Source organism: Ovis canadensis, chromosome 3, assembly GCF_042477335.2.
Source record: "Ovis canadensis isolate MfBH-ARS-UI-01 breed Bighorn chromosome 3, ARS-UI_OviCan_v2, whole genome shotgun sequence".
Lineage (NCBI taxonomy): Eukaryota > Metazoa > Chordata > Mammalia > Artiodactyla > Bovidae > Ovis > Ovis canadensis.
The window spans coordinates 29,605,639-29,620,199 of NC_091247.1; positions in this window are offsets into that span (position 1 = coordinate 29,605,639).

The window sequence follows — 14,561 nt, forward strand, 5'->3', positions numbered from 1 at the left end:
TAATTTTAAGCTTAGGGAAAGAATGACATGTTGAAATGAGTTTATTTTTTAAAGTAATGGCATAAACCAGATTCACATAGAATATCCTAGACAAATCCACAAGCACTCTCTGAGCTCAGAAGTAGTTTCTGGACTTACAAGAGATAAATTTACTCCACTGATATAAAGGAGCATTCCCCAGTTTCCCTGCTGAAATTCTCTAAATCAGAATGTCTGTCACTGGGGGAAAAAAAATCACTTCACTAGAGTTATGCTTCTTCCAATTTTAAAAATCTGAAAAAAATGTAATTTATATTATCAAAAAAGGAGAAAAGTTACCTCAATAGATACAAAAATAAGCATTTGAAAAAGTTCACCATCCCCATTCATGATAAAAATTTTCAGCATGACAGAAATAGACCTTCTATAAAGGCATCTACCAAAAACCTACAGCTAATTTATGGGCTTCCCTGGTGGCTTAGTGGTAAAAAATCCACCTGCAATGCAGGAGACATGGGTTTGATCCCTGGTCAAGAAGATTCCCTAGAGAAGGACGTGGCAACCCACTCCAGTATTCTGCCAGGGAAATCCCATGGACAGGGGAACCCCGTGGGCTATAGTCCATGGAGTCACAAAAGTGTTGGACACAACTTAGTGACTTAAACAACAACAGCAAACACAATATCTAATATGAAAGAGTGAATGCTTTTCCCATAATACTGGGATCAGGGCAAGAATTTCCTTTTCCACTAAGCCTTTCAACATTGTACTGGAAGACCTAACCAGTGCAATAAAGAAAGAAAAATAAAAAGCATACATATAAAAATGAAGACATAAATCTATTCATAGAAGATATAATTGTCTTCATAGAAATTTTCAAAAAATTTATGAAAGACTCCTCTAGAATGAATACATGCATTTTCCAAGGTTGCAGCATACAAATAACATATAAAAATTAATTGTATTTTATATTCTAACAATGAACAATTGGAACTTAAAATTTTTTAAAATACCATTTACAGTAACATCAAAATAAATGAAATAAATATGTCTAATTAAATATGTGCAAGATTTACATGCTGAAAACCACACATCATGATGAAAGGGATCAAAGAGATTAAAAGCTACACTAGTTGTGCAGCTTTGGGTAATGTCACTGACTCTTCTTTGTCCTCAAAAACCAAAACTATTAAACACAGTCCCCTGCAGTTCTATGCCTATGCACTGCTTTTGTGCAACTTCTATAAGAGCTAATAATGATACTTAGGGTTAATTGTTGCTTACTATAGAGCAGGCACCATGCTCAGCTGTTAACATGCAATATCTAATTCCATAATCACAATAACTCAGTGAGGTTGATATTATTATTAGCCTTAAATTACAAATTAAGAAACTGAGGCTAAAAGAGACGATATAATATGCCCAAAACCACAGTGTCTCAGAGCCCGGAATTGCTTCCATATGTTTCTGGCTTTATGGGCCAAATTCTTATTGCACCCCATTTGCGTGGTGAGTCAGGCTGGCAAGAGATGCAATAGGGCCCTTGTAAAGCAGGGACAGATGGAAGTGTGCCTTCTGCCACCTCTGGGATCACTGGGCTTATGACTGATTAGCACTCCTCCTGTTTGACTCTGGTTTGGGAATCACCATCAGCTTCTCCTTCATTGTTTGTTTTTTTTTTTTTTTTTTTTTTTTCAATGTGGACCATTTTTAAAGTCTTTATTGAATTTTTTACAATATTGCTTTCATTTTGTTTTGTTTTGTTTTAGCAATTGTTGTTTTTTCCATGATGAGACGTGGGATTTTAGCTTCTCAACTAGGGATTGCACCCACACCTACCACGTTGGAAGGTGGAGTCTTAACCATAGAACCCCCAGGGAAGTCCCATCATCAGCTTCTGTATGTTGCTATTTGGAGGGCATATGCCAGAAGGCCTTATTCTTAGGAGAAGTTGTTATGGCTTTTATATGTGCCCCCTTTGTGCAATCTTAATGTCAGTTATCACATTCTCCAAATTGGCCTTCCTTGTAGACCTTTAGGATTGAAAGGAGCTTGAGTGCAACTCTTATCTCAGCAGCTAATTCCAGGACTGGAATGGAGGCATTGAGCCTGCCACTGGGATGGGAATTGCCTGGATGGCCAGCCACGCTTGCTTGCTATCAGCTCCAAGATGACACAAACTCCCATGGAGCTGTATGAGCCTGCTCTGCAGTAAATGTTAGAAGCTTTAGCCCAGCTAAAGCTTCTAACCCCCGTATTTATTGTCAATGCTTGGTGTTTGCTGCCGACTTCCCAGTCTTGAAATGCAAAGTGCATTATATCTAGAAACTGACAAGTGAGGATTTTTATCCATTTGCTGTGTCTGGTGTGATAGCACAAGCAGTGCATTTTATACTTAAAACACAAGCTGGTTTTATATAAAAATGCATGCAAGTCGAGAGCTTGGGCCTAGGGAAGCTAGTTGATGAATGCATCCTGGTAGGCAATTAAGAAAGGGACAAGATAATGCAGGGAAATTATATTTCTCTCGTTTTGCACAAGATTCAGTGCCGTTCCTGTCTAATATATCAGCCACTTCTTTCCTCATGCCACATTGGAATTTTCTTTCTTGAAATTTATGGGTGCACATTGGCTTTGTATCATTGCTCTTATTTAATTTCATGGCAAACACCAGCACATCCACACTCTCCTCTAAGCTGCACCTTGCTTCAAGCAACAAATCGAAGAAACACGGACCTTCTTTTGAAGGATGAAGCAGGGAATAAACATTGTCCCAAGACAAGTGGGGTAGGGGGTAGGCTTCTCCAGATCCATCTCTCTGGAGCACACACAGAGGACATGAAGCCCACCAGGGCTCCCTGAGCTAATAAGGACTCCACTGCAACTCTGACCACTGGGTGGGTGCTCTAAAGATGATTCTCTCATTATGTTAATATACACCAGATACCCTGGAGACTAGATGTGTCCTGGAAATTCAGCTACCTTTCAACTGCAGCGTACATTTGCATGCTAAGTCACTTCTGTCATTTCTGACTCTTCCACAGCCCCATAGACTGTAGCCCACTAGGCTCCTCTGTCCATGGGATTCTCCAGACAAGAATACTGGAGTGGGTTGCCATGCTCTTCTCCAGGGGATCTTCCCGACCCAGGGATCAAACCTGTGTCTCTTATGCCTCCTGCACTGACATGCAGGTTCTTTACCACTAGTACCACTGTACACTTGCCTCTTTGCAAATTCATTCTAAATCCCCTATTCTGTGGGTTCTCAGGAGACCCAGATTTTACAGTCGGTCCCAGTGCTTTTGTGGTGTCTGTACAGTCAGTTTCCCAACTGTTTCCAGTCAGTCATATCTGAACTGAGAAGGAACTTCTCACAAATGGGAAGTGGGACCAGGGACAGGGGAACTGTGTCCCCTAGGGCACAGGAGGGGGGAAGGGGAGGCAGGTACCACTGATCTTGCACTTATTGGTGATGTTCAACATATTTGAGAATGTCTATGGCATAGGGCCCAGGCACAGGACAGACACCAGCCCTAGTGTTGGAGAGAGGCTCTGAGGGTGCTCCCAGGGAGATGTGCAAGATCCTTGAGGAGGAACCTGGAATGGGGCTAGGGAGGTGGGAGCTCAGACACTGGTTACTGACAGAGCAAGAGAAAAGATTCCTCAGGTTTTAGCCATCAGTTTGGGCCATGCCGCCTGAGTTTCAGTGCAGCTTGTACAGAAGGGAAGCCTCGGGGCCTGAATTTCAGAAGGCAAAGCTCAAAAGAGCAGCGGGACAGTTGTTGCTCTTACATCTGGTGCTGGGCAGGGAGAGCTTCGGCTGATTTATATGAACACAGCTTTTCTCTTCTCCCTGCCTCTGTTACTCCTGGGTGTTGTTAGGACCTGTCTCTCCCTTTTCTCCATTGCAAGAAGCTATAGCTTTCCATGGGTCAGTCCTAGTGGAGGAAGCTAGGACCAGCGTCAGCTCAGAGATGCTAAGGTAATCTCAGGATAAGAATAAATGAAATAAGCCCGTTCTTCAGCCCTCAGTGCAGGGTTCAGTGGCCTCCTGGTCAGCCCATCCCTCTTCTCAGCCTTGCAATCCTTGGTCTTATGAAGTCTTTATGACTTTACTCCCCACAAGGCATTGCATCTCCTCTCTGAGCCTGGAATCTGTTCTCAGTCCAAATGCTCTACTATCCTGACCCCTATGAAAAAGGCCCCTTCTCAAGTCACCTGAGCAATCCTTGGTCTTAACAGTGACAAAATGAGGTCATACATATACTGATGAAGCCACATGGTTGAAGTCCTAGTTCCAGTCCATTCTAGTTGGCTGTCCTCAGGCAAGTTACCTTTTTTCTTCTTTTTATAATCCATACCACTTCAGTTCCAGAATGCAGCTGTGATTTGGGAAACAGTGTTTTGTTTTCAGCATGTATCTAGGATTGTCACACATTAGTAACTATTCCCTAGAAATCGACCACTCCAATCTAGTTATGGTAGAAAAAATAAATTTATGAACCTTGTTCCCTTGAATGTTCATCTATCTGTTGAGATGTTTATCTTCTAAGATTCAGCCCCAGCATCCTCTCCTTTGGGAATCTCCTTGCCAGCAACTCACCCTCCCCATTTCCACCACACAGGACATGCCTTGTAGAAACCTTGAACTTTACCCTGTCTCCATGCTCTTTTTCCTTTTTTTAAAGATTTTTTTTTTAATGTGGACCATTTTCAAAATGTCTTTACTGAATTTGTTACAATATTGCTTCTGTTTCATGTTTTGATCTTTCTTCTACAAAGCATGTAGGATCTTAGCTCCCGGGCCAGGGACTAAACCTAAACCCCCTGCATTAGAAGGTGAAATCTTAACCACTGGACTGCCAATGAAGTCCCGCTTCCATACTCTTAATCTGGACAATTTCTTCGGCAGGTATTGAAGTCCTTTTAAATCAAGGACTGTATATTTTCTAATCTGTTTTTCAAACACCCCACATCATGGCTGGTGTGCAATATATGAGAATGAATGAGTAAAATCAAACACATAATAAATATTTTAAAAAAATCTCTGTGTGATCTTTACAGGAATTTTTTCAATAGAACAGAAATTAGCTTCACATGATGACAGAACTAAGACCCAGGTAGGTGAAATGATTTGCTTAGCTAGAGTAAAAGGGAAAATCATGAGCAAGACTGTGGGCTAGACCCAAGTCTCGGTATCTCCCATCACCAGTCCTGTATTCTTTCAATTCTATTTTGTTGCTAGATAAGTAGCCTGAAATTTGTGTTTTGTGTTGAGGTAATACTTCACTGATCTTCAGTATTGTCTTGAGCCAGATATAGGTCCTTGATGTCATGAAGTAGTAATTATTGCAACATAGGAAAAAAAAGAAGTGCACTGTGTTTTTGGAGGCGCACTCCCTGTTATTAATTCAGGTGTTGAAGGTTGTGACACTTGTCATCTGAAAGATAATTTTCCTCAGATTTAATAATCGCAGTTAAGTCTCAGATTTGATTTTAATTTCAGACCTTGATGTCATGAAGTATTAATTATCTCCATTACCTACTGGTAATATTCCTGCAAACATGCACATGTTTGATTGGCAGGAATTTTTATTAATTTACCAGGATGAACTCAATTAGAAGAGCTCAGTTATTGGCACAATTCCACTTACCTACCTGCTATTTCAAATGGAGCAAAATCCTAGCCAACTCAGAATTCCGAGCATAGAGGGTCAAACTGTGTAAGTAATGTAGCTGACTCTAGCAGAGATTGATTGACACGTATTTCATTGTCTGATCTACCCGGGTTTGCTTTAAAATAAGTGAGAGAAAAACCTTTGGGACTAATTAAAATTCTTATAGTCAAGTAATGAGAAAGATTTTCCATGTCTACTTGGCTTTCGCCCCTTCTCCATCACCATGCCTAGGGTTTTACTTGGGGCTAACATAGTCACACCTCATTTAAGGAACTACATTTGTTTCCACAGTGCTTTAATCACATAGAGTGAAACAATTCTGATGAATGCTAATATTTTATGTTAAGTGAGTAACTTTCTCTTAGCTACCCACCATACAGCCAAGCAGAAAGGAGAAACTGCCTCAGTAAAATGACGCGTCATCATTTGACAGAGTAGAAACCTTGGGATTTGAGGAAGCCAATCCTGCTTATCCCCTGTCCTGTGTCACATGCAAGAGTGTAACATAGTTTGACTTGGATAAATTCCTTCCAATGAAATGAATATTTATTAAATTAAGGAAAAGTGATCTGGCTTAAGCTTGATTCTCCAACACAAGAATACAATAGGAATCATTTCTTGACCTTCCAGTTGAAGCATATCTTTGCCAAATGACTTTGTAAGAACTGCATTCTGGTTCCACATCAGCAGAGAAAAACCCTCTGTTTAGTCTTGGGGAATAGCAGGGCAGAATAATAAAGCAAAGAAAATTCCAACAACGCCTTTTACTTACATAGCGATCCCCTAAGGGGTGTAGCTGCATGGTATGCTTCCACATAACCGAGCCACACAACCTTAGATAGTGTTCAGAAAGAAAAACAAAAATAATAGTAATTTGGTCCTGCTCAATCAACTCCAGGGCAGACTGGAGTTTGGGGAATAAAGTCCAGCCACAGTAAAAATGCTGTCATAGAGAATCCCAAATCAATTTTAAAAGAGAAAGGATGAATGTTTGTGATTTGGAACTAAGACAAACAGCATATTTTTACTTGAAATATTTGCCTTCAGAATTGTTTTAGCCTCGTCCATAATGAAAGGATCCAAACCCATTTTGTCCAAAGGAAACTCTGTAGGCCTTTCTGAAAAACAGTACGTGTCCTGACCAGACGGTTTCAAGACCATTCAAGATATTTTAAAGGGATTTGCTGGAAACAAAGAGTCTCTGGCCCCTGAACAGTCTTGCTCTCCTCCATTCCTTCCTGGTGTCTGTCTGCTCCCTCTCCTGGCCAGACAGCTGCTCAGGCCTAGCAAATACTGGTCAAGAGCTCCGTTGGACTTGGTGGTCAGCCCAGCAAAAGAATATGTTCGGGGCTGGGTATATGCTGGTATATGCTTCCCTAAGGTTTTACAATAGTCAATCATTACTCAAGTAGTCAAATTTGGTTTTACAATTTGAATCTATCTTTACACTTTAAATCTGTCTTTACCCTCTGTCTTGTATGGGCAGTGTCCCATCTGTAGCCTGTGCTTGATCCTCGGGAACAGTGCTGTCAGATAGAAATATAATGTGAGCCATGCATGTCTTTTTAAACTTTCTAGGAGCCATATTTAAAAATGAAACAATTGAAGTTAATTTTAATAGTGTGCTACACTTAAAATAGGCTTCCCTGGTGGCTCAGTTGGTAAAGAATCTGTCTGCAATGCAGGAGACCCGGGTTTGATCCCTGAGTCAGGAAGATCCATGGAGAAGAATATGGCAACCCACTCCAGTATTCTTGCCTGGGAAATCACACTGACAGAGGAGCCTGGTGGGCTATAGTCCACGGAGTCACAAGCGTTGGACACAACTTAGCAATTAAACCACCACAACCACTACTGTACTTAAAATATCTAATAATGTTATAATTTCATAATATAATCCTATGCAAATTAATATTGTATATTTTCAGTTCAATTCAGTTCAGTCACTCAGTTGTGTCTGACTCTTTGCGACCCCATGAACTGCAGCACGCCAGGCCTCCCTAACCATCACCAGCTCCCAAAGTCCACCCAAACCCATGTTCATTGTATGTTTTACTACTCTTAAAAGTCTTAGAAATCCTATATATATTTTTACACTCATGGCATATCTCAGTTCATACCAGCCACATTTTCACACCCTCGGTAGCCACATGTAGATGTGATTAGCGGCTACTTTATTGAACAGCAAAAATTTACAACAATGGCTGTCAAACTTGGTGCCTGATCTAGCAACATCAGAATCACTTGGGAGTGCTTTGTAAATACATGTTAGTAGCCACCAACCCACTGAATAAGGAACTTCAGAGGTGGGGCCCAGCAATCTGTGTTTTTATAAAACTCCCATGGACTTGTGATTACTTGTGAAAATTTGAAAACCACTGCTCTAAAAATTGAGGAAAAACCATTGTGTGTAGAGTGCTTAAGAAAGGTTTATGGGGACAAACTATTTCCATATCGTATTGCCTCACTGTGTATATATTCCACTAAAACAAGTAAAGAATGGAGGTGCTTCATAATTTACAGAAAAACAAACGGAATTAATAATAGCATTTTTTCATGTTAATCCTCTTCCACCCATAATTTTTAAAATATTGGTGCTACAGCATGGGTCTCTGTTTTGAATGAGAATTAAGTCCAACTCAAGAGCAAAGAGGGCTTCCCAATAGCGGTAAAGAACCCACTTGCCAATGCAGGAGACATAAGAGACACTGGTTTGATTCCCTAGGTCAGGAAAATCCCCCGGAGGAGGGCATGACAATCCACTCCAGTACTCTTGCCTGAGGAATCCCAAGGACAGAGGAGCCTGGAAGACTACAGCCCTAGGGGTTGCAAAAGAGTCAGACACGACTGAAGTGACTTAGCATGCATGCAAGGGCAAAGAACATTTTGGGAATTTGTGAAGTGAGTGAAATTGGACAGGGTCACACATGGAAGGATGGGCGTGCCAGGTCAAAACTTTTAGAATCTGTCCTGCAAAGAATGTGGTACTATTTCCATTCTAGTCAATAGTTTCTTGCTCTCTGCCTGACACTAGCTTCCTCAAAGGGGCAGACTGTCTCCTGGTAAACGCAAACAGTTTTGTTTACTTTGGGATAATTGCTTATTTTGAATAATATATACTGTGCATAAGTAATAAGTGGAGTACAGTGAGCAAACATTCCTTTCTTCAGTTGCCTCCCATTTACACACGAGGGAAGTGATTCCAGGATAGACAAGTCCATCAGCCCCACAAAAGTCCCTTCAGTCTTTGCACCAGCACATTAGCATGGCGGCCACAGTCTCTGCTGGCTTGGGAATGGCTGACTTCAACATGCTGCCTTATTTACTAAATGGAATCAGCAGATAATTTCACGGTGGTATAGACAGCATGAAAATCCAGCTCAGGATTCATAAATCCTGCCTTACACTGGGCCAGTTTAGACACAGCCTACCCCCTCAGCCCTGTCCAACTGGAAGCTACAGAATCACCCCAGGAGGGAGATGGAGTTTGGGGAAGAGAAAGCCATACCTTATCCCCTCACCAGCCCAGGGAAGGATGCCGAGGGCTCTTGGACAAGATGAGTGGGAAGAGAGGTATTAATCACAATCCATAGTCATTAAGTGAAGGAAATGCAAGTCAGAGGGTGAAAGGCTGCCCCAGTCTGAGAACAAGGATCACTGGGTTCTTACTGGATAAGCCTTCACTGGCCAGGTGCCGCAGGCTGAGAGCCGGCGACATCCACCCCCTGCTCCACAGCTGTTTTTATTTGGGTATTCTTGATTAAAATTCTCATAGTTCAGGGCATGTCCAGAGGTTTAGCTGAAAGTGCTAAATTTGGGAAGGAGAGAGGAGTGAGGGATAAGGGCACTGAGCAGAAGGAGACATCCATGGGAAGGGAGAAATCTCACACTGACTGAGCTCCTAGAGTGTTTGGGGGGCTCCCTTCACTCTGTTTTGGATCTTCGACTCTCCTCAGTTTTCAGGATACAGGATGTTTCATGTGTGCCTAAAAATTATAAATCCATGAAAAGCCTCCTAGACCATGTGAAACACACCCAGAGAGACACACAGACACACGCCCCTAAAAAAGACATGAAGCTATATGTCTTTTCTTTCCCACTAATTGATTTATTTTTGACTGCACTGGGTCTTTGTTGCTGTGTGTGGGCTTTCTCTGATTGTGGTGAGCGGGGGCTACTCTCTAGCTGTGGTGAGTGGGCCTCCCTTGTTGCTAAATGCAGGCTCTAGGGCACACAGGTTTCAGCAGCTGCAGGGCTCGGGTGCAGAAGCTGTGCTCTCAGGCTAAGTTGCCCTGAGGCACGTGGAATCCTCCCAGACCAGCGGTCAAACACGTGTCCCATGCATTGGCAGGTGGATTCTTAACCACTGGACCAGCAAGGAAGTCTGAAGCTATATTATTCATCTGTTAGGCAAAGTTTCCCAGTTATTTTCCTGAAAATGAAATTATTTTTTAGCCAACATGAGTCACTTCCGCTGGAGAAGACAGATGACTTGAATGGATGACTTCTTGAATGACTCTGGACCAAGTGGCCACAAGAGGCTCATCCTCAACCACAATGTCTGGGGCTCTGTTCTGTGTGTTCACTGCATCCTTACATGCTCCGTCGTCTGTTGCCTGTGTGCTGGGAGAGAGAATTCTCTGGCGTATTTTCTTATAAGGATGCTAAACCTATAGGATCAGGCCATCCTTATGCCCCCTTTAACCTTAATTACTTCTTTTTATCAATTACAAATTTTTAGAGCTGTATAAAAGCTTTAAGATAAGAATTGCACACATTTGAGGAGTATAACATGAAATTATGTATACAGTATGGTGACTGGCATTAATAAAACTGTATTATGTACTAGAAATTTATTAAGAGAGTAGATTCCAAGTGCTCATACCACGAAGATCCCATCTCCAAATACAGTCACACTCTGCGTTACGTCTTCACCATATGCATTGGAGTTGGGCACACAGTCCGGAATAGAGTATATCCAAGTGTTGAGCTGCAGGTAGATTTGAAGGGAGCATTGTTCCATAGAATGATGATAATAAACATTTATCTGGTACCACAGCTTCACAAATCTGAGTGAGGAAGTATAACGACATGAAATCTGCTGAGTATGGCAAGTGATTTCCAGTGGGAAATGCTTCCATCTGACCACAGAGAAAAGGCTGCTTCAGACTGGATTTCAGACTTTCTCTCCACTCTGTCTTGGGATCATGTCTTATTGATCATGTAAACCTTTCTAGGAGAAGCATCATTAAGTCCTAGCAAGTCTGCAAAACTCTAATCATCAGGGAATGTATTAAAGGCAACAGATGAAGCCTAAAAGAGAGCATTATCATTCTTACAGATTCTTGATAAATTACAAAATTCGATTCTGAGGGATTCAGGGGAGGATTGTCATATACCTAATGGGTACTGAGCACTCATCTTTGTGGTAAGGGAGCCTTCAGCTTGCCTCCAAGGGACAGAGTAAATCATGTATGTCCAAATGGGGCTGTGCAGTTCACAGGCAGTACGTTTGTCCACTTTCATCTGCCTGGATTAGAACGAGAGGTGTGACTCATTTACACAGCAGTGGGAACCAGTGAGAGTGTCTACAGAACACTGGAGTTACTGCCCAGATCTGAGTACAACAGACAAGGAAGAGATGTGGCTAGTGATGAGAAATGATGAATTCTAAAATTTAAAAAAGAGTATCTATTTGGAAAATGCTCACTTTCTGCAGAAAGGTTAAACATCTGAGTTAATGTATTGTAAACCGTTAAACTATTTCCTAAACAAAGGGAGTGCATGAATGGCACATTGATTGTTTTTGGTCGGTACATTGTGTGTTTTGGGTTACCGCTTGTTTGTAACTGAAAGCAAACAGTAGTGGTGTGATGGATTTGCCTATGTGTGAAATGGATCTTCAACAAGGGAATCACAAAACGTTTACACTTCTAGACATGAGCACTCCCAACGCAGCATAGTCTGCCTTTCCAATTTCATCCAACTGTGATGGAAGGAAGAAAAAATTCCATAACATCAATGTGCACTTAATTGTCAGAGAGAAATAAAATTACAAAGTTTAGTAATACCATAAAAATCTGTGCTGTTATGCAAGAACCTAAAATTACATGCTCTCTAAAGGAAAATCATTATACTACAGGGACTCACAAAAGCTTTCCAAACAGAGCTGCATAATCTCACAGTTAAGAGCAGTTACTTCTGGTTGAAAGAGACTAAAAACAAAAAAACAATCACTGTCAGGTTGTAAGGGTGGATAAATTCAAGGTGACTTTGGGTCATTCTGTTGTTTCGAGCCTGCAGAGTAGGGGTGCAAAGGTAAGGATAATTCATTTTACAAGTATAAATTTAAACTGTGTCTCATTTGATTTGAACTCCAATTAGCACATTCTTTTACATTCTAATAGATGGTTCAATCTTCTGTTTAAAAAAGCAATCGGATTCTCTAAAGATAGCTATAATTTAGGGGGAAAAGAAAGAGAAAAAACACAGATAATTAGCTCCTGTAATTTGGGTGATTTTCCTAAAGGTGGGTAGCTGGAGTCTTTTCAGTGAAGGAGGGCAGGTGGAAGAAAGGGCACTGGGTTTTGTAAATGGATACTTCACTTTAGAATCTGGGCCTTGTTTTGTTCTATATGGGGTGATTAAAGCAAGAAGATGTAGATGACTTATTGTGGGCCTCTGGGTAGAGGGAAAAGAAAACAGGGTTTCAAGTTACTGCTTTGAGTTTTTCTTCTCTCTGCCTGCTGGAGGTGGGTCTTCAGTGTTGAAATGCTAGGACTAGAAGCAGCACAGTGAGCTGAGCTGTGCAACTTACAGAGGTACCAGCACCATTCCTGTGAGGCAGCCTGGGATCCTTGGGTCATAATCTGAGTTTCTTTGAGAACATGTCCCCCTTGGGTCAAAATCCTTTAATCAGTCCAAAAATACTGCTCCCTGCCCCCAGCCCAATGCACTGCCACGTCTCTGACTTTTTCTCCTTGATTCTTCCTAGTAGGCAGTATGGTTAAGTGGAAAGTAAATGATTTGTGACCCAGGCTACCCTGATTTCCAGACTCCACTTGCTAGCTATGTGATCCTAGGTGCAATTTTAAACATATGTGAACCTCAGTTTTCTTCTCTATAAAGTGGGATAATACCTACATCATAATTTTATTAGAATTAAGAAAATGGCATGTTTATTTCTTTCATCTTGGCAGCATATTTCAGACTACGGGCAATGAAAAAATTAACAGAAAAATGAGACTCAGTTCAAGCAAAAGTGAGCAGAAAGAAGAGAATGCTAAATAGAAACAACCATGATGTTCAAGTCCAGGTTAATGCAGAAATACAAGCAGAATTGCCAGTTAGTATAAATATATCTCGTGCAATTTTGGGGATAGACTTTCAAAGGTTCCTTATCTGAAATTCAGATTTAACTGAAGGTTTTGAATTTTATATGGCAACAGTAATCACAAAGTGTTGTGAATATGTGGCAAAAAGGATGTGCGTCTATGTGAAGGTCACCAGGCAAGGCTAATGCACATGGGGAAACTGCTGACTGATTATAACAGAGTTGGAAAGGTACTACATGAAGAGGTACTTGCCGAGGTTTTGTAAGAATCAGGTTTAACTAATCATTATGATGTGTTAGCACTTAGCCAATCAAATAATAAGTAACTGCTACCAGGTCATAGTTATATTGTGCTTAATCAGTAGTTAATTTCTTATAAGAGATTATCATTGTTGATATGTTCTATTTAGTTACATGATGTGTGTGGTTATCTTGAGCTGGATATTTGCTGCTTAGGAAGAGAGGAACCACCATCTTCAGGGTTTACTGTCGTCATAGGAAATGAAACAGGGGGAGAACAAGCCGGTCACCCCTAGAGCATTACTGGACAGCCCTGAGAGTGAAGACTCCCGGGAGGACAGGTCCTGAGATACTGAAGATACTCTGAGCCCCTGGGGCAACCATGGGGTGAGCAAAGGGGGCGTGCAGTAATCTCTCTCCTGCAGGGAGTGGCACTTGTATCTTTTCTCTCTTCTTGTCCTCTTTGTTTTTTTCTAGATTTAAAGTAAAGCACAGCCATTCTGACTGGTGTGAAGTGGTACCTCATTGTGGTTTTGATTTGCATTTCTCTAATAATGAGTGATGTTGAGCATCTTTTCATGTGTTTGTTAGCCATCCGTATGTCTTCTTTGGAGAAATGTCTATTTAGTTCTTTGGCCCATTTTTTGATTGGGTCGTTTATTTTTCTGGAATTGAGCTGCATAAGTTGCTTGTATATTTTTGAGATTAGTTGTTTGTCAGTTGCTTCATTTGCTATTATTTTCTCCCATTCAGAAGGCTGTCTTTTCACCTTGCTTATAGTTTCCTTTGTTGTGCAGAAGCTTTTAATTTTAATTAGATCCCATTGGTTTATTTTTGCTTTTATTTCCAGAATTCTGGGAGGTGGATCATAGAGGATCCTGCTGTGATTTATGTCTGAGAGTGTTTTGCCTATGTTCTCCTCTAGGAGTTTTATAGTTTCTGATCTTACATTTAGATCTTTAATCCATTTTGAGTTTATTTTTGTGTGCGGTGTAAGAAAGTGATCTAGTTTCATTCTTTTACAAGTGGTTGACCAGTTTTCCCAGCACCACTTGTTAAAGAGATTGTCTTTACTCCATTGTATATTCTTGCCTCCTTTATCAAAGATAAGGTGTCCATATGTGTGTGGATTTATCTCTGGGCTTTCTATTTTGTTCCATTGATCTATATGTCTGTCTTTGTGCCAGTACCATACTGTCTTGATGACTGTGGCTTTGTAGTAGAGCCTGAAGTCAGGCAAGTTGATTCCTCCAGTTCCATTCTTCTTTCTCAAGATTGCTTTGGCTATTCGAGGTTTTTTGTATTTCCATACAAATCTTGAAATTATTTGT